We start from the raw sequence: 21,538 nt of genomic DNA, 5'->3' as shown, positions 1-21,538 counted from the left end.
TGAAGTCTTGCATTTCCCCCCCCACCCCTGCCAATTTTAAATGATATTCAGTTATCTAAGGAGAAGCATGACCTGTGTTAAGCTAAAGTACAGTCTTTATCTTTAAGCGCACAGGTAGTGCGCTTAAGACACTGACTGTGGTCTCTTAGGAGTCATAATATTATTGTTTAAAATCCATTACTGTTCAACATAAGCAGGACATAACAAAGATAGTTGTTTCTAGAGTGCAACACAAAACATACGTTGTGGGGCTCAGCTGTGGTGAGAGATGCCTTGGCCCAATGGAAGCCAGAAGGCAGAAGAAGGGGTGGCTTTGTTGATCCTGTTCTGCTGGGACAATTACAGCAGATAAGTCCCACGCCACCATTTCATGCCCTGTTCTGGTTGCACATCTGTTTTCAAGACCTGAGAGCTATAGCTGACCTAAATGCTTGGTTTGAGTTATTCATGTGTCTGAATAGCTGCAAAAATGATGGGTCTATCCTCATCCCAGCACAAGGGACACACTGCCCTGTCTCCCACCATCACCAATGTCCCATCAGCCCTTACTCATTTAAGATTAACATGTTTTCATATAGATGGGATAAATTCTGTATGCTAAGGGGCAGATATCTTTGTGCACCACTTTAAAATGCATCCTTTGAACAATAACAATGTATGTTCCTAACAGCTGCAGAACCACATTCTAGGGAGCATTTTGTCCACCCGAGGATGCTGAGGGAGCTGGCAGAGGAGCTTGCCAAGCCACTTTCCATCGTTTATCAGCAGTCCTGGTCAACCAGGGAGGTCCCAGATGACTGGAAGTTAGCAAATGTGACACCCATCTACAAGAAGGGTCAGAAGGAGGATTCAGGGAACTACAGGCCTGTCAGACTGACCTCGGTACCGGGAAAAGTCATGGAGCAGATCATCTTCAGTGCCATTATGCGGCACGTGCAGGACAACCGGGGGATCAGGCTCAGCCAGCGTGGGTTTATGAAAGGGAGGTCCTGCTTCACTAACCTGGTCTCCTTCTATGACAAGGTGACCCGCATAGTGGATGGGGGGAAGGCTGTGGATGTTGTCTACTTGGACTTCAGTAAGGCCTTTGACACTGTCTCCCACAGCATTCACCTGGAGAAGCTGCCTGCTCATGGCTTGGATAAGTGCACTCTGCGGTGGGTTAAAAACTGGCTGGACGGCCGAGCCCAGAGAGTGGTGGTGAATGGAGTCAAATCCAGTTGGCGGCCGGTCACGAGTGGTGTTCCCCAGGGCTCAGTGTTGGGGCCGGTCCTGTTCAACATCTTCATTGATGATCTGGATGAGGGGATTGAGTGCACGCTCAGTAAGTTTGCAGATGACACCAAGTTGGGTGGAAGTGTCGATCTGCTGGAGGGGAGGAAGGCCCTGCAGAGGGACCTGGATGGGCTGGATCAATGGACTGAGGCCAACTGTAGGAGGTTCAACAAGGCCCAGTGCTGGGTCCTGCACTTGGGTCACAACAACCCCATGCAACGCTACAGGCTTGGGGAGGAGTGGCTGGAGAGCTGCCTGGCAGAAAAGGACCTTGGGGGTGTTGGTCGACAGCCGCCTGAACATGAGCCAGCAGTGTGCCCAGGTGGCCAAGAAGGCCAACAGCATCCTGGCTTGTATCAGGAATAGTGTGGCCAGCAGGACCAGGGAGGTGATAGTGCCCCTGTACCCAGCACTGGTGAGGCCGCACCTCGAGTACTGTGTTCAGTTTTGGGCCCCTCACTACAAGAAGGACATCAAGGTGCTGGAGCATGTCCAAAGAAGGGCAATGAAGCTGGTGAAGGGTCTAGAGAACAAGTCTTAGGAGGAGCGGCTGAGGGAGCTGGAGTTGTTTACTCTGGAGGAGGCTGAGAGGAGACCTTATTGCTCTGTACAACTACCTGAAAGGAGGTTGTAGCGAGGTGGGGGTCGGTCTCTTCTCCCTAGTAACAAGCGATAGGACGAGAGGAAATGGCCTCAAGCTGCGCCAGGGGAGGTTTAGGTTAGATATTAGGAAAAACTTCTTTACTGAAAGGGTAGTCAGGCATTGGACCAGGCTGCCCAGGGCAGTGGTTGAGGCTCCATCCCTGGGTGTATTTAAAAGACGGGTAGACGTGGTGCTTGAGGACATGGTTTAGTGGTGGACTTGGCAGTGCTGGGTTAAAGGTTGGACTCGATGATCTTAAGGGTCTTTTCCAACCTTAACGATTCTATGATTCTATGATTAAAGTGTAGTGTTTCCCAGAAACCTCTCTCCTCCCCACCATCAAATCATATGGGTAAAAGTTTTCATTTATATAATTACAGAGTTATCAGGGCAGATGCAACTAAATTTGATGAAGGGGCTTCACAGTTGAGTGGCCATGACTGTGTCACATACAACTTTGGTCAACCATTATCCCCCATCCTGGTGTTTGCCTGATTAGCTACAGCTGATCAGTTTTTCCCAAATGTAACTAGTAATTCTATGTGCCCACATATTTGAGAGTTTAGTGACAGCTATCTCAAAGGCTGAAACACTGTTCCTGAAAACTAAGTCCCAAAACTGATTTAGCATAAATCGTTGTTCTTTAAGATTGTTCTTTTCTTTCCTCTTTGGCCAAAAAAACACTTGAGGGAAAGATAATCTATTAAAAATGAAAGAATAATAGTAATAAAAAAATCCACATCAAAACAAAAATATGGTGTAATAAAAGCAAAGAAAAGCTAAACTTTCCAAAGAAAACAAAATCTTTGCTGAAACAGTAGGTTTTTTTCCCCCAAATCCCCATTTTTCATCCAGAAACAGCAGTAATCAACAATCTTTATTAGCCCTACCAATGTCTTTTTTTTTAAAATGGCAGCCATTCGCTTTATGCGATTACCACTTCTCTTTGAAGACACTTTGCTGTAGATTCACAGTGTAAACACCATGCAGGCTACACCACAGCACAGCAACGGAAGCCTCTTCAGAGGCTTGGCTGTGTGACATAACGCAGGAGAAGCGTAGGAAAAAAGCTATTTTCTAATGTTATCTGAAAGGCTATCAGGGAAAAAGTTCTTAAAGAAAAGAAGTTACCAGCGAACATGCCTGCACAGGACATGCTAACTTACTGAACAAGTTAATAAAGTGTGGAATAGTATTTTAGCAGTTTGCTTATTATTAGCAAGGGACCATACCCCACATGAAACATGACTCAGCCAGCTGCAAATAAACCCCTCTTCATCCTCTGAGGTTTCTCTCTTTGATGCTCAACTTATTCAAGATACTTCCCACCGCCTGCCTCCAATTTTGCTTTTGTGATAAATTGTTTAGACATGATTTAAAAACACATTATGGGCTATGGAGTGAGATAAGATGTAAATCAAGCTCATCCAGTCATTCAATCCAAAAATAATATGCTGGTATGGCGGGATATTAGAACCTCTGTAGGCTCCCAAGTGAGAAGTCTTGAAACAAAATCAAAGTTATTGTTGTTGTTATTATTATACTATGCTGAAGAGCGGAGGATCCTTCCCTATCTGCAATGGGCATCTTGTGTCAGGTTTCCCACACTTTGGAAACCAAAGCAAACCCTTTGATTAGAAAGAATAATACGCTGTGGCATATGTGGTGTGGTCTGCTGCTGCCTTGTTGTACTGAATCCATGTTAACATGAATGATGGGGAGGTCGACTTGGGTTAGGTGAAATTTGAAGAAAACTAAAACTACAATGAAATTCCTTTGGAACTTCCTTAGTTTAAATACCAAAAAAATGTCATGTCCTGCAATTATTGGGTTCTTTATATAGGCTGTACATTTGGAGTTTAAATAATAACCTGATAGAAAAACAAAATGAAAGGAAGGTTAAATCCCCATCAGTGGATAGCATTGAAACTAAACTCCTCACCAGCAGTAAAGATCAGTTGTGTATAAATATGATTTAAATGATCCACAACAACAGATATATTAAATATTACATTTGATGTATATCATATCAACTATGATATAAATTACCCATGGCCTAGAAAGTGGTAAGGACTGGAAATTCTTTCCTTCTAACTAATACCCCTTATTATTTCTTTGTTGACAAAGTCATGACATGTTGGTAGACTTTCCTATGAAAACATATATGAACATAAATTATTAAATGTCCACTCTGCTTAGTACAGTGGACAGATGAGAAATTCATAATATGGGGAAAGGATAATAAGAGGAAAGGTGATATCAGAAATTCAGTAGTTTGCCCTCTTTCTTCTGCCTCACTAATGATTAAATATTTCAGTATGGAAATTGGAGCATGTCTGTAAATTCTGTATTCAACTTGCCTATTGCTTACTCTAAAATTGTAGGAGTTAAGCTAATGCAAAGCCTGAACGAGGCCAAAAGTCAATTCTGTCCTTAGGAGAGGTTCTTGAAGACACATGACTATTTTGATCTTTAAAAAAGACTATGACAGCCAGACATGTGGTTGGTGGTCATTCTCTGGCACAAGCTAGATTAACCTTTCTATAGAAGTTCATTATATCAAAGAAACAAAATGTTCACATGATCTTCATTCCACAGTTTTGGTATCCTTTAGGTATGCTGGCCCGTGAGCACCCTGAGAAGGAAGAAACTCTGGACCTGATTTGCTACTATATGACAATCCCTTGTATAGCATGGAAGAATGATCATGTTTGTGGCTGAAGAAATGCCATCTAGTACCCTATGGTATTCATAGTGGCTGGAGGATTTGCAAGGTAAATGGTGTGGAACACAAGTACGGCACATGCTGAAATCATCCTAGGAAAGGATGAAGACAACCGATGCCAAGAAATCATTCACCTAGATGGAATAGTATTCTCTCACCTACTGAAAACAGGCGAAAAAAGTGAACTGTGGACCCTACCAACAAAAAATACAGAACTGAGGAGGAATCCCGCTACGTTCCTAACCTTTACATTGAACTGGAAAGCTGCGGATATCTGTTCCTAACCAAATGAAACTGCACTATGGCAAAATACTTGATTATGCTGGAAATCACTTAACCTCTGTCCTTCTCTGTCCAGATGAGACTAACTTCTGTTGCCTGTGGTCATGTTAAGAGCAGGTCACCTGATCTGGTTGAGAGCAGAAACTAAACAGTCCTAACCCATGTGTTTTGTTATTTGATGACTCAGGCCCTAAATGGTGAATAACAGAAGTTGAATGTGATTCAACCCAAACAAAAGTTGAACTCTTTCCCAACGCTGCATTATTGTCAGACATTCCTGAATAAGTGGTACAACCTTATGCAAAATCCAAACAAACCTAGCATGTGAAAATGCCATTTGAGCCTGAATAAAGTGTTAAGATAAACGTATTAGGCAGCAAGGATATGTTTTGTAAACACATCAGGATTTGTGAACAGATTGTCATATTACGTTAAAACCATTTAAAACCCCATTTGTGACTACAGCCATTTCATAACATCTTTTTCTAAGTGGCTAAAGAGACATGTGTGTTTAGTCTGTTAAAGGAGAGAGCAGGCGCACACGGGGAGTGCTAGTCCATGTTACTGAGTCTGCGTTACACCCTGAGCTAGCTGTAACCCATGTCACCCCATCAGTGCTGCTGGCATGCAGACAGCTTGAGGTGACATTGGCAGTCCTTTGCTGCCGGTTGTCTTGCTGAGCTCAAGTGACCTCTTCTGCTTATGTTTTTAGCAGACTTCAAAATTGATGCTCATGGTAAAATAGCACCCTGACTACCAAAAACGACGATTGGAAGTCTGCCTCAGCTAAACAGTTAGGCATCCATACCTTTGGCCCACTTCTGCTCAGCAAGGCATGTACTCAACACTTTATCTCATGTATTGCATGTAGATCACTTTGTTGAATTAGGATCGAAGACCGGAGACCTTCCCAAATTTGCAGTTTTCTTTCTTGTACATAATTCTCTTAGGATTTTTTCCAATCTTTCCATTAAGCCCAAATCTTTCAAAGTCAGTCCTTCAGACTGCCTCTGCAAAAATTGATGAGAAAGGGGCATCTTCAGGGACCTTAAAGGTCTTTGAAGGGATGGTGCTCTCTTCATTGACTACTCAGGGGGCCAAAACATGCAACAGGACCGTGACCTTTTGATGTCCAAAACAGAAGGAAATTAATTGCATGTGCGCATTTAATTGTTAAAAAAAAACCAACACAAAACCCACCAGTAAAAAAAATCCTGCTACAGAGCAAGATTGTCAAATGGCACATATTGGAGCAGTATGACTGAGTTCTGCGAAGCTTCTTTTTGGTAGTGCCTTCCCCATTGGCAATAGCTGAGGATCTGGCCCAGGATTTTCTTACTGAAAATGAACAAAAGCATTAATATTAAAAGATTCAGTCATGGAGATCTTGCTTATTCCAAGTTAGCTCGTGTCGCAAGACAGTGTTGTGAATTTCATGCACTCAAAATCAGGAGGTTGGCTTAAAAAAAAAAAAAATTGCAAAATAAATTAATAACAGGATCATGCTTATGTCTGAAGCTTTTTGTATACGTTTAGATTTTCCCTGCCCTGAAATACAGAAAAAAATAGAAAAGCTAAGAAGTAGCTGCAATGACCTTATCATAAACTTATACCAGGAGCTGGGGATTTGTATAAAGCAAGGATCACCCCAGTTCTCAAGCTGAATTTGCAAAGGCAGGTGTGTATTACCACTCAGAGCTTAGCAACACTGGTCACTCAGAAATGGGCCCAGAAGCAGCTCTGGCAAATCACAGTGTACCATTAGTTGTGAACTGTCGAAGGTTTTGTTATCAGCGTCACTGTGAGAGCCACGCTAAATATTTTACTCCCTTCCCAGTCTGGTGTTTCCAAGCTTGCTCGCTAGCCCCAGCCATTGACTTTTCACAATAGAATTTCAGTCTAGCTGAAGTTAATTAATTTAAATTTGGCTCTGGCTCCTGTTCATCTCTTGTTAAGCCATCCCTTTCCTCTGCCTCAGCAAAACCCTATTACCTCATCTGTTGGACTGATCCTTACGGGACAGGGTCCAGCCTGGGCACAGGTGTTAACCCTTCCCCAATGCCTTGGTTACCTCTGGGATGATTTGCAAGGAGGGACCATTTGAAACTTAGGTTTTGATGAATTTTGCTCAGATAGAGCAATGCTGGAAAAATACACACAAAACTTGTTTGTTTGATTAGAGCGCCTGCAGGAGGCATAGAGACTTTAAAGCAGTCATGATGATTTACAATTGCAGGGAAGCTGCCCCCAAAGGACTTATTTTATGTTTAGAGTAAGGCTTCTTTATCCTATTGTACTACTGCTGAGGGACCCCAAAGTCGAGATACATTCTTGCACCCACTGAAGTCTCTTCCAGGGTGAATGTATTACTGAATTAAGGAGTCTGGCCCCAAGTGTCTGCTAAGCTGTAGGCAGAAAATAAAAGCTGTTCAGCCAATAACTCCCCCTCCAGCTCTTTCTACACTTCCTGTTTCCAAAACTGCCTCTGCTTTAAATTCCCGGAGTGTGCTTTCAGAGATGTCTCTGAAACTCAGAAGGTCCTGTTTGGAATATTAACTGTAAATAACCTTCCAAGATAAACTTTGTATGGCGAAGTTGAAAAATTTCCTTTGACTCTTCCTTGACGATGCAGCACAATGTGCCCTTACTGTAAAATTCTCCCGTTCTTGTATGCTGCAGATATGTCTAATGAACTGTCTTTCAACTCCATAGACACTTGCTATACACATCCCCGTTAAACCACTCTGCCTAGCCATAGCAGACACATCTGCTGGCACAATAGGACAATCCAAATGAGGTGATGTTGTGTTTCTCAGCTGCCACTGTCCGGGGGGGGGGGGGATATACAATGAGATACAGGCGAGAACTCAATTAAAATTGCCATTTTAATTCAGATGATTTAAGAATTTCCTTCTACTCCGAAAGATGGATAAAGAGGTTTCCTATCTTTACATTTCAACTCACTGGCTGATAAATTCAAGGCATTTCTTGTCTGCAGATACAGCTAGCTGCAGAAGCTGCCATGCCATCAGAAATAACTTGAGAGAGACAGCCAGGGATTCAAGCTGCTTCTTAGCACCACTAAATAGGTTGATGCCTATAATTCCTAAAACCATAACAGCTCACTAGTAATTTCTGTCATTTCAACAATATAGTTTTAGAAGAGATTTAAAAATGTATCACCACTATTTCATCAAATGCCACATTTCACCTTCTGTAGCCACTATTTTGTATCCTTCTTTGCTATTAAATTGACTTCAGTTCTTCAAATGACACATCTGTTTAAGCCTTATCTGTTCAAAGAAAGCTAATAAGCATAGCTAGGTTTAAAAGGATTAACTTGGATGGGAATTCTAAAAGTTTTCAAACATTCTTGATAGTATTTGCTATTAAAAAGGGGAAAAATGAAAAAAAAATGCATTTACCTTCTTAAAAACTCTCTCCAACTTACAACGATGTGAGATTAATTCCTTAGCAGGTCAAATGGATGAGGATGACATTTCTGTGCTTAAGGAAGCTCCTGATGCCTATCTAATGTTTCCCTGAGTACCTTCAAGATCAGTACTGGAAAAGAGGAAAAGTTGTATTTTTTATTTTGAGTAGCAAAATTCAGAATAATACCTATATATATGTGAATGCTCTCCTCAGTTATATACAGATACATTTGAGTTGCTGCAAAAATCACAAATAAAAATACTATGAAGTAAAATGTAGATGTTCAAGTCCCTTGATTAAAAAAAAAAACAAACAAAAAAACAAAAAAAACCAACAACAACAAAATTGTTTTCCTGTTTTGATCCTACAAACCTACATTCTTATGCTCCATAGTGTACACCTTGCTGTATCTCCAGCATATCTTCAGTGAGCATGTATGTGAAGTTTAAACACTAGGAAGTAACCTGGAATTCATTCAGGATGATTTTAGATGCAGAAGATAGATCAATTCTCATCAATGGCAGACAAGCAGCATGAACCGCATGTTCGGCCCTGGATGGGGCTCTCAGTTCTGCTGAAATAAGCCCTATCTTTCCAGTGAATTCAATGGTAGTGATGCGAGACTGGGGAGTTGATTTGCACTGGAAGAGATCCCCATATATATACATGCATGGACAAAAGGTGGATAAACTGTGTAGAACTCTGTATTAAACTCATACTCACTTGAGAGGGCAAGGCTGCAAAATTTGGACTCAAGATGGGATCCTTCAGAACAGCAAAGAGAGTGGGAAATTGTCCCAGATCCTGCAATAGTCAACCTCAACATATTGAACTACATAAGAAATAGCTGACACTTGAGAAATAGTAAATATTGCTGTCTGCCACCAGCAACAGATCAGCTCAAGAATAAAAACCTAATTTATTTTTTTAAATGAAAATTGAAAGCAAAAAGCTATTGCCACCATTTCTCCAGGAGAGACCGACTCTGACGAGTGACTCTGACTCTCTCCGTATATGGATTTTAGATGCAATTACAACTGAAAGAGAGAGAAGCCAAGCAAGGCAGACACAGACGCTAATACTGTATCTGTCAGTCACAAAGATGAGCTGCTCACCTCTAGCTTTAACCAAATTAACACATCAGTGACTTATGCATAACTTTGGGACTTTAATTCATAGCTTGACAAACCATAAACAAGAAACCAAGGTACAGATTTCATATTTTTTCAATAAATGCTTCAAAGGCAGCTGGAGTCAGTGAATAGCTTAAGTGATGCAGTAGATGTGTTTGCAGTGGCAGAATACCCCAAATCCTCTGATACTCTGGGTTTTCCTACCATACAGAGGTAGGCCAGAAGGTAACATACAGAAATGCATAAAGACAAAACATAGCTTTTGATTTGGGTTTAAGTTCATCCCAGAGAAAACCTAGAAATCTCTTAATTTGTTTTGCTGTGGTAAAACCATATAGAAAGTGAATCCAGAAGAGAAACTTTTATCAATTTTGGATCTGAACCAAAAGCCAGACCTCATAGGTTGGCTCAGCCCCAAAGATTCATGTCAGTATCTACTTTCATCAGAAAATCAGAGTGGGAGGCTGAGATCCTGCTCTGGGTCCTTATTCATGTGTAGGCACTAGGGAGAGATATGAACCCACTGAACATCTAGTTGAGAATCTTTGGAAACTTTATTTACTTTCCTTTCTTATTTCTGCCTTTTTTAACCCTCTGAAAGATCCGGACCTTGGCACTGTAATCTGAATATTGACTTCAATAGATTTATCATGATTTGTACTAGGTTAAAAGAGCTGGACTTTTATTTAACCCAAGTTAAATACTGTTTTCAAATAAAGATCATTTAAACAGACATTGGTTTTGGATTAGCAGCTTTTTGAAGTAAGCTGTGAAGCTCCATGTGAACAGTATGAAAATGAGGCTTCCCATAAAAGTCTGGATCCAGTTCTATGTTGAAATTCTAATCCATTTCCCTTCAAAATTCATCATTGTTCAGCTCTGAAGATATTGCATCACTTTAATTACTAGTGGAAAATGATCATTTCACCCAGTTAATCTAGTTTGTCTTTGAAAGTATAATAAAGTACTATCTAATAATAAACTATGTGCTTATCATCTGACCAAGCTTCTAGTTAAAGTACTGTTTACTGATCTAATGATCTGGCTTTGCTTTAAATAATAACATCTAAATATAAACACTGATTCTTCCAGTTGATCTCCTACACATTTGATTTTATGTAGGCCATTAATGATGGCAGTAAGGATGGGCTTTAATGTATTTAAATAAAATAAAGTTGGAGAAGCATGTGGGAGAATAAGAATTTAGCCCAGCAGTTGAAGCATGTTGGGTAATAATTTCAGTCAGTGCAATGTGTCATAGCTGCCTGTCCATGAGCCAGTCTTATTCGGATAGGGTCACTTCCAGTACATGTCACAGGGTTGGGCTGGAAACTACAGACCAGAAGACCCATCAGCACCCAGCTGGCCATTCCTAACGCAGTGAGTAGGTTTACTCATTGAAGAAAGTAGCTGCATCAAAGCACTATGTGAACAGGTGTATAGAAAGGATGTGAAACAAAGTCCAAAAATGGCTCTCTTTTCCTTGTGATGAGTCCAAGAGATTGAAACCTGGCCATGTTGAAGTTTCTGGTAAAACTCCAGTATCTTCACTAAACAAAGGCACCCATGAAATTTGTGCTGACAGTTCAGCATGTCAGTAATCAACAAATTGCAATTACTTCTCTTCTGTGCACCTCCTGTGTATTAGAAGCTGAACTGCTATGAGGAAAATGATTTGGCATGAAAACACAAACACACTGGAGAAACTGTGTAAAAGTCGTGGAAGTCCTAGTGATGATGCTGCCTGGCCAGCCTCTGTCTCTCAGAACGAGAGATGCAGTAATACCAGGACAGATTCCCTGAGCCCCCATGGTTAGAAAAAATATGATGGCATCCCATCTTTATGTCCTGCTTCCAAACCTCCTTTCATTAAAGGAGGTTTACTTTCAAAAATGTGCAACCATGGAAGAGACTCATGCAGATCCCCATGTGAAGGAGGTACCAGGTACAAAATCTGGTTCCAGATACTTGAGGAAAAGTGGTTTGGTTCCATAGGTTAAATCTCTGAATAAAAAACAGGATTTCTGGCAACAATAATCAAGACACTATGAAATTTGTGCATTTGAGGGAACTTGTCGCTCTTTTGCAGCAGACAAGCAAAGTGCAAGCCTCTGGCAACACTCTCAGAGCTATCCATGGTGGGGCAGAATTTGGCCTTGTGTACAAAGCAGATGTATCCTATATTCCCAGCAAATCTGTGTCTCTATAAGACTGTCACTGAAAACACCATTGAAAGAACATTTTGGGTGTCTTTAGAACAACATATTAAAAAAAAAAAGAGCAAACCACAGTTCTCCGTGGCTTGAGGGTCACCCAGAATCTGTTCCCACAGTTCTATTTAGCTAATGAAGTCATACAAACCCTGCACAAAGTGGCACTGGTGACCCCTGTGTCGCTGGATGCCAAACTTTAAAGGTAACACGATAACGGTTTTGGATGTAGAAACAAAGAAAGTCTATGTGCAACCACATAAGCAGGGGAATGACAAACAAAGATGCTATAGAATGGAAATAGATAATTTCAAGCAAGGAGAATGTAAAGTAATCGCTTCTGCCAGTTCCACTGCTCATTGCCATGCAAGCTTGACTTTCTGTTCTCCTCTGCTTTTCCACCTTTTATACCCAATAAAGAGATTTGTTTTGTAACATGGAGCAAAACCACATAAACAAAGTTACTAATTCCCCACAATTTTCACATACAATCAAACACACAGGTATCCTACTCGGGGCTGTGAGACATATTGTCCTCCAGTCTTTGAAACCTCGACATAAGATACTCCAAGAACATCTCATTAAACATTTATTTTCTCTCCCTATTTGTGTGACAAATGCATGTCTTTCTTTTTCTTTCCTTTTCCCTTTCCTTTTCCTTTTCTCTTCCTTCCTTCCATTCTTTTTTTTTCCCTTTCTTTCTTGCTCACTCTCTTGCTCCCTCTTTTTTTTTGTGAACTTTGAAAATAAGAATGAAAAAAAGAAATTAATAATTCTCAGGCATTTAGAGGCAATTTGTTTTCAACTTGAAAATGTGTAAAATCTTTGACTGCAAAAATGAGTGTGAAATAAATTTTGAATGTAAAGAAGATCAGTTTCCTTGAATTCAGAATAATTAGAGAAAAATTAAGTTTCTCAAGGATGTCAGAGGACTAGAAAGATACAAATTTCAACACTAGTTTAATGAGTTTTCAGTTATAACAGTATAATTAATAAATGAAAATACACTAAAAACCCAAAGATTATATTTCTATTGGCTTTACTTTTTGGTTTAACATAAGCATTGTTGCAAAACAATATAAAGTAAAGAGAATAAAATGTTTATCTGTTTTTTTTTGGAAATTGTAGTAGCTTATGTTTTCAAGTCACAAGTATACATTAAAATACACTCTTTCCACAAAAGTTGTGTCTTTTATTTTTTAATGCACTTATTTTTAGAGCTCTCATTCTTAGTAAGAAATTTTTGTGATCTCCCTTTTACAGCTGGAGGCCTGAGACATGGAAACACTCATACAGCACCTCTCTAGCACCAAACCACACAGGCAAGCCTTGTGCTCTGGCCCTGAGGCCAAGTGGTGCAGCCTGACTCATGTCCACATGCCTAACGCTCCCTCCCAGAAAAAAAACAGGGTGGCTGCATCCAAGTAGCCTATTGAGAACAATGCTTGGCTTGTGCTATCCCCCAAATTATGTCTGAACATTATCTGGGAGAGTTTTAGCTGTCCCAGCCCAGGTCTGTGCCACAAAGCATGGTGATGGCTGGACCAAACAGACCATAGGCAGCTGCACTCCATCCCATCCGCCTGCAGGTGTTTCAATGGCACAGGCACAGCCACAAGGACTCCCAGAGAAAGCAGGATTTGGGGGTTTAAGACCCAAACTGTTATTCCAAGCTCTGAATAATCCTTCAGACCCTTTTCATGCAAACAGGAACCAACTTTTGTAGAGTTGCTACACTTTTGTGCTAAGTGTCTGTAAAGGCAAAGCACCACCTGGCTGCACATGAGCTGACTTTAATTTGGAAGTTAGCATGGATGCATCATCATAGTGTTGCATACAAACCTTACTGAGAGGCTCATGTTGAGAGAGAACAGTGCAAGCTCATACAGCTGTACAGCTTTTCCAGACCAGAGCTGGCTTCCACCTGGACAGCTCTCAGCAGAAGGAGAAAAGATCACATCTGTCTATATTAATCTTTGAAGGCTGGACTCTGTTGCAATTTTGAGGTCTGTTCCTAGCATAGCTCAGCTTTCTATTGTTCCCTACTTTGGAGTTCCGGTAGAAAAAAGACTTTTAGCAATTTTGGTCAACTGCCTAACTCTTGCATATATCTATTAATATATAAATGTCAAATCTGCATCGCTATAAATAGTTATTTTCACGAGACACATGAGCAATGTTTCACTCAAAATCTACAATCTGAAAGGACACATTTTGTCTTAATAAGATATGTGGTGGGTTTCCTGTATGTGACATTGAAAATAGTGAATGTTTCCCAATGGGCCATTTAACTACAATAAATCGAGACTTGTTCCTTATAAAGAAATGTTGTCAGCAACAAATTGTTTAACAGTTGTTTTAAGGTCATGTTTTCTAAACCCACTTACTTCCCACAGTATTTACGGCACCACTATTTAATATAGTTAAAATGTGATTGATTGTACGTGTGTGTGTGGGCATGTATATGATTATTTTCATTAAACAAAATAGTTCTATTGCCATCTTATCAGAAATTGCAGAAAGAACTGAATGAAAATGAACTGTATTAATAATAAATTGAAGGAGGATTGTGCAACACCAGGATTGTTACTAAAGGTGAGATGAACTTGAACTGGAATGGTTCTCAAAACCACTTGTTTTGGGATGCATGTGGGCTCAGTCCCCTCTCTTTTTTCTGTGGGATAGTAGATTGAAAAAATCACCGGTGCTTACCCCTCTAGGGACATGGGGGTAAATGGACACAATTCCCCTCTGTGAAGAAAAACAGGTAATTCGGACTGAAACGTCTGAGGAAATGCTTGTGACCGAGTTCTACCACAGCACCCAAATGGTTGCCCCAGGTTTTCATTGAAACAGAAACCGACAATTGTCACCACAGCAAAATAAATCTACGTGCCAAACACTTCTGGCCTTGGGTACACCTCTCAATCTCTTCATTCTGCTGTTTCCCACTTTTACACACACATAAGACCAAAATTGTTCCACTCCTTACCCTGCCAAGCATCTTGTCAATCCAAAGGAGCTATTTGCTTTCCTGAGTTCAAATAAATCTTTTTCAAAGGATTTTATGACTGTGCACTGGACACAAATACTAAATATTGACATATATAATAAAGTGGAACAAATTTACCATACAAATGCAGCTACCTGACTCCAGAGTACCAATATTTTTACCACTGCTGTAGTCTTAAGTACTGAACAACTCAAATATCCATTTCACAGAGTAAGAGAGTTAGTTTCTCTCTTTGGTTAAATCTAGGGCTAAAATAATGTAAATTGTGTCACACCCAGGTTTAGACTAGTCATGCATTAGGATTATTTCAGACAGTTGCTTGACACCTTTGGACAACAGATACTTTAGAAAAGCACTTTATTCTGTGTATCCAAGTTTGAAATTATTGTCCTGTGAATCTTGAGTGTATGTGGAGCACCTCTGCCTGTCTCTGTGCACCAGACTGGAGAACCTGCAGCTCTACCCACTTTGAGCCTGTAACTTCTTACTCTGCAATAGAGCTCACGAGCTGTTCCCAGGCGCATAGGGAGTACTCAGGTGAGACAAGCAACAAGTCCAGACCTCTTCTATCCCACTAAATTAACTTGGTTTTATTGTTGCCTCATTCCCCACACTGCCAGGCCAGCCCCCACTTGTCCATTTAATATCCACTGTTGTATCCTGTCTGGCATACAGATGGTAAGTTTGCCAACTCGGGGACTATCTCTTCTCACTTATTTATGGCATCCCCTGTCTAGTGGGGCTCTGATTCTCCACTGGATTTCCTAGACTCCTCTCTATTAAAATGAGAAATAATAAAGTACATCGAGATTTTGCATGATTAACCTCTTAGTCCTTAGTGGGTGGGAAAAACACCCAACCCTTCACAGCCTGCCTTTATTATTGTTTCTAATACTTCTGCAACTACAGGCCACCAACTAGACTAAATCTACTGCCATCTACCACAACTCAGGTTAATTCCAGCCAACAGGTTTCGAGCCAAACAGCAAGTTAAAATAACACCGTATTTGCTTGTGTAACAGCCTCACACATGCAATGGTCTTGCTGTATAACTGCACCTTTTGACTAGTCATGAGCAACATTTTAAATAATGGCCACACTATTGGTTTTTAAGGGAGAAATCTGGGGAAACATAAGGAACCATTATGCAAGCTAATATGATAACCATATATATCACATGTTAACAGAAAACAAATATGTGACTGGCTGGCACCTCCCTTGATTAAACTCCCGGAGTAAGAAGAAGACTGGGCTTTTTATTACTAGCTCTCAGGGGATAGAGCTCCCATTGTGATAGGCACTATATATATGCAAAATGAGATGCTATTCCCTCCTCGCCCAAGAGCTGGCAATCTTTGGGCATAGACACATTGCCTGGTCACACAGTCAATCTGTGCCAAAGCTTTCAACTCATTAGACCACACACCTTCTCTCATACAAAATCTGTAATAATGTCTATATTATTAAAAATGGACTTTTGCCATAAAACAAACCCAGCACATTAAGCAAGTCTATGTGAGGAGAACGGCTTGCTGCATGACCTCAAAAGCTTGCGATGCCAGCTGCAACTATAAGCTATCTCTTTCTGCTCAACAGCTCACTAATAATTCAGACAACCCTTGTTCTTGCTAAATTATTTTTGTGAGCTGAACTGGGAGAGCACTTGCGAGAAGAGAGCATTTTGTCAGAGTTTTCAATGCTGCTCTGAATGTGACTGGCAGCATGTTCTGGCAGTCCTCCATTTGGACAGCACAATGGTGTCACTTCTAATAAAGAACGTACAGACGTTTCATGAGCTTTAAAGCATCGCTTTGCTGCAGACTTCAGGGCCCTCTTATTTCCTGGAAGTGTTAATAAGTACGATGAAAAAAATAGGCTTTATTAAAGGGAACTTCTAATGCTGGATAATCTGGCACGACAAAGCGTTTTTTTAGAGGATGATAGTATAGTTTGCCTAGAAATACCTTATTTTTGATTAAACTTTGGACTTTTTTAATCACATTTGAACTGTTTGGAGACTATAGGTCACATCACTTTTGGGGGGAGTTGCTCTCCCTCTCTCTTCCTGCTTTTTGACTGATTGTTTAATTATTTGACTAATTTGTTTAATCTTCATCTGTGGAGATATTCAAAAGCCATCTGGACATGGTCCCGGGCAGCCTGCTCTGGGTGGTCCTGCTTGAGCAGGAGGGTTGGACAAAATGATCTCCAGAGGCCCATGCCAACCTCAACCAATCTGTGTTTCTGTGAATTAGATTTCAGACTTTTCAACAAAAAGGATAGCTCTCACTTGCTTCCACAGCACACGTAGAAACAGAAACGAGTCAAGCCAATGGCCAAATTCTCACTTATCTAAGTTGTGGGAGAAATGGACACAGTGGTCCAGATAATGAAAAGTCCTTGAAAAAAAGTCAAAATATGCCTTTCTCCAACACATATATCATCTGGATGCATTATTGTTGTTATTTTGGGATTCAACAAACTAATGTCATCTAATTTGCCCCTTCTTTGAGAGGAGGATTCGTCCAAATCTCCAGCAGCCCTTTTCAACCTAAATAATTACATGATGCTATAATTATAACTTTATCTCTAAATTAGATTATCTGGGTTTTTCTTTGGGGTCTTTCTGTATCACACCCTCTCATTATTATGAGATGTATATATATGTGTCTGTACCCACATTTGTCTGAAGACAGTGCTGGTCATTACATTCAGGTAGTCTGACTGACAAAACTGTTGGATTAACTCATCTGAGTAAGGGAGAATGAGTAACACAAGAGATCATACTCCTGAGAAACTTGAATATATTCTGAGAAGGGCTGATGACAAGGTCTTTAAGTGTATTTAGAGCCCAAGTACCATTAAAATATAAACTGAGATTCCTCCCATCAGTCATTCATTTCCCTTTAAGATACAGCTTCAGATTTCAGACTGTTTACTTATGTGTGGACCTATACTTTTTCCAAAGCAAATAAAAAGCTATACATTTTGCTGCTGAGTTTATACAAAGGCAAGCTCTGAACTTTTGTATATGCTATGTTTATCCAAAAATATTTGCTTCTCTGGCCTGGCACAAAAACTTAATCATCACTATTGAACTGAAGTAGCTGCATTTTAGTGATGTTTCAGGTAATATCCCTACACAGTGTTTTAGCAGTGTGTGTGACCCATATCCTTCAGTCTTATTAAAGTCAGTGGTGAAGAAACCCATGTCTAACAACTATGCTGTAAGAAAGACAGAGCTTGGGGATCTCATTAGGAGCTTTTAGTCTGGTGGTAACATTACTTCTTTATCACTAATATGTATTTTAATAAAGGCACAATACATAAAAAATAAACACACCTTGGCAGTATGTAAGGTGATCTAAAAGTAATGCATTTCCAAGCAAGATTTTGATTATACCCTCAGTCAGATAAAACGTTGTGCTTTTGCATGTATTCAGACCCAAGCTCCCATTGTTAATTCAAGCTACTATATTCTCTCCTTTTAACTAGCACTTATATCTGACAGCTGTAAAGGCTTTCAGCCATAATAAATCTCTCCCTGATTTCCCAAAGCAAACAGTGTTGAAGAGAGTGATCCCTCCAATAACATTTTGTCAGCTCAAATCACCACTGTGTTGTGAATTACTCAGACAGTCTATGCTGACTGTTTGCTTCCCAGATTTCTTATGGTCCTTACTTCCTACATCTGCTCTGATCCTGGTATGTCATTAATCCTAAAAGGCATTTTACTGCAGCTATACCTGTTGATTGGATGAATTACTCTTGTACTTTTAAGTCTGGCAAGTTTTAAGTTTGAGCAATTAATCAGATCCAAGTGTTTGTATTGTCCCCAAAGGCGTTAGGTGGCTTGCTAGATCTCATTGCAGAGAATCTAGTCATCCAGTGGGACCTGAAAAAATCCCCTAATTATTTCACTGAAGACCATTTGATTGTTCACAAGAGATTTACTATGCCTTTTACCAAAATTCAGAAAAAAAATCAGGTCCCTGTGTTCCTGCAGTGTGCTTAACTATCCAGCGCAACTCAAATTCTTCAATATGATATTAAGACATAGGAAATGGAAAAGAGTAAGAGAAATGGAAACCAGTCAAGTCTTGGACCTGAACACCCCAAACTAGTCACTCACTTGAGAAAGGTAATTCCTGCTGATTTACTAAGACATCCCTCCACTCACAGCCCTGGTAATTATGAATAGCCTCTCACGCATTTCATACTCTGCTTTTGCGTTACAGGGCATTTAGGCACCTCTTTCATGAATTTCATGAATTTCACACAAGGAAAGAGGAAAGCGTGCACTCTAGGAAAGAGTTGGATGTGGCATTTGCCCAGCACTGCTGAGCACTGGCATTGGAGGGAAATGTACGTCATTCCCACAGGCACTGGATGCCATGTCCTGCCAATGAGGAAATCTCTACCATGGTCGGAATCCTGCCTTGTGGCTGGTGGGTGATAGAGAGGGTCAGGTGTACAGATAACACATCAGCTGAGGATAACTGTCTCTTCAGAGGCATCAGATGAGCTTTGGGGGACCTACACACTTACATATACTCAATTGCTCTCTTTTTACCCCAACCACATATCTAAATCTGGCAGTGTAGGAACTGCCTTGGATCATCCATGAATACCACCAGAAGCTTCATGAATTACTTAGAATAACTGGAAAGGATTCAACAACATCAGAAGCAAAAATGCTATGAGAAAGTCAAATGGCTTCACCAGTTATTCATACTACCTTGTGAAGCCTAGGGCCAAGACCACAAAGAGAAGAGCTGGCTATTGAATATTCATATGAATATACAGTTAACTTACCCTTGTCTTACTTGCAGACTCAGTATTTGTGGGGAGTATTTGAGTGAAAAGGAAAAAAAGTTTTGCAAATTTTCTGTGCTAAAAGTACTTCCTATTTTTAAGAGGATACGTAAGTGCAACCACTTTCGATCTTCTCCCCAGTGTCTGACAAAAGACTTACATTAGTTAGATCTGTGTTCCTCAATACTGGCTACAAGTGAGAACTTTTGTAGGAACCCAGGCTGGGGTAAAATAGGCATGGCTCTACCTGTATCAGGAGAACCATTCTTGCCAGATGAAGTCTAGGAACCCAGAATTGCTCTGAGGTACAGATATCTAATGTCTGGGAATCTAGAAACACTATCTGGCAACCAATACCCCCTGAGAAAGGAGTCCCTGACATGGCCAGTTCTTCAAAATGTCCCGACTGCTAGTATCAGCTCAATACTGTCCTGACTGAGCACAAGCTAGATGCACCCATGGAAGTCCCAGTTTTCACCAGGCGTGGTAGAGCAGTGAAATAGCTCTGTAAGGGTCTAAAACCCAAGGGTTCCCCATAGAGTGATCAAACCATTGCAATTCATATGCCTTGCCAGGATGGCTTCAAACATGTATTAAGAAGACTTAGCTGAGGAAGTCCACCAGCCTTAAAATTGATCTCAGTATCTTACTTCTAAGGGGATGAAGGTCCCTGTGTATGTATTTACTGGTTTTGGAGCCTTTCTGCTCAGTACACGGCCTGCATACAGGACCACCGACTGGCATAGAGGTTTATAAGCTCCACATGCAATGAAAGGAGAAAAATTATTTTTCTAATTTAGATGTTGAACCACCTTCTGAACCCTACCTCTCTGCCTTGATGGCATAGAGGATGTAGGATCAGTAACTTGCCTACTCACAGTTTACACATCCCAACTCCTCAGTCCTGTCAAGAGGCGACTTAACATGTGCCATTATAAGGGAAAGCACTGATGCATTCCTGAAAATGAATTTGAGGTGCAAACTCATTCTTCCTAAAATTTAATCCCTTATCCAAATCGTTATTTTTTTGTATTGTCCTGATCAATGTGCCCTAGAGTTTACAAAACAAAGTGGGGCTCCTAGGAGTTATCTGAGGTGGGTCACCATATACAAAGCTATGGTTTAGCATTTTGGATGAAGTACTTTCCACTGCCTTGGTACATATTGTAAGCTGAATTTAACAACGCAATCACTAAAACCAAGAATGAAAATCAAGGTAACATTTGATTTTAATGCTCTGTGTTGTTTTCCAGGTATTTATAGGTACCTCATGGTCTCTACTAGCCTGTGCCCCAATTTCTAAATCAAACAATCTCGTCAACAAATACATAGATGGGCAGATTTTGACATCCTCATTCATAACTGTTTGTTTGGCTGACAAATGCTGTCAAAAAATCGTGTACTCTAATGGGTTGATAAGGTTTTAACCCTCATTATTTACTGTGTTTTTCCTTAATTCTCTTTTGCTCACGCATGCACTCATAAACACATTCACATCCATCTTTCTTTCAATCTACTTTTTATTTTCAATATGTCTCATGGTGATCAGCTAGTGAACAGAACAGGTGGAGCTTTTCAGATGTCAAGTGTGTCTGTGCTGCTGAGGAAAAGATTTCAAGGAAAAAAGAGCTCATGTTGATTGCTTTGAACACTGGTGACTCCTTTTCGTAAGAAAGCAAATTCAAGAATGGTTGCCTTTGGCAGGTAAACATACTGTTTTGCTTCAGGCAAAACAGAGGGAAAAAACCTGCGCTGGTTAATTTTTTATAAGACAAAACATTCAAAGAGGAGAAAGTGGTTTTGATCAGTGACAGGAGGCTGCCTATAAAACAGTCAGCTTCAGTCCAATATTTTAATTAAATATATTTGTTTTATGGTAAAGGAGTTATGGAAATACATATGAACTGGGATTTTCCTTGGGTGCAGTATCTCTCAGATCTATTTCTCTTTCTCAGGTAAATGAAGAATTGTCATGCATTTGCCCCAGGCTTGAATTCATCATTTTCA

This window comes from Platalea leucorodia (assembly GCF_965183815.1).
Source record: "Platalea leucorodia genome assembly, chromosome: 4".
NCBI classification, from domain to species: Eukaryota; Metazoa; Chordata; class Aves; order Pelecaniformes; family Threskiornithidae; genus Platalea; species Platalea leucorodia.
This window is presented reverse-complemented; position numbering follows the sequence as displayed.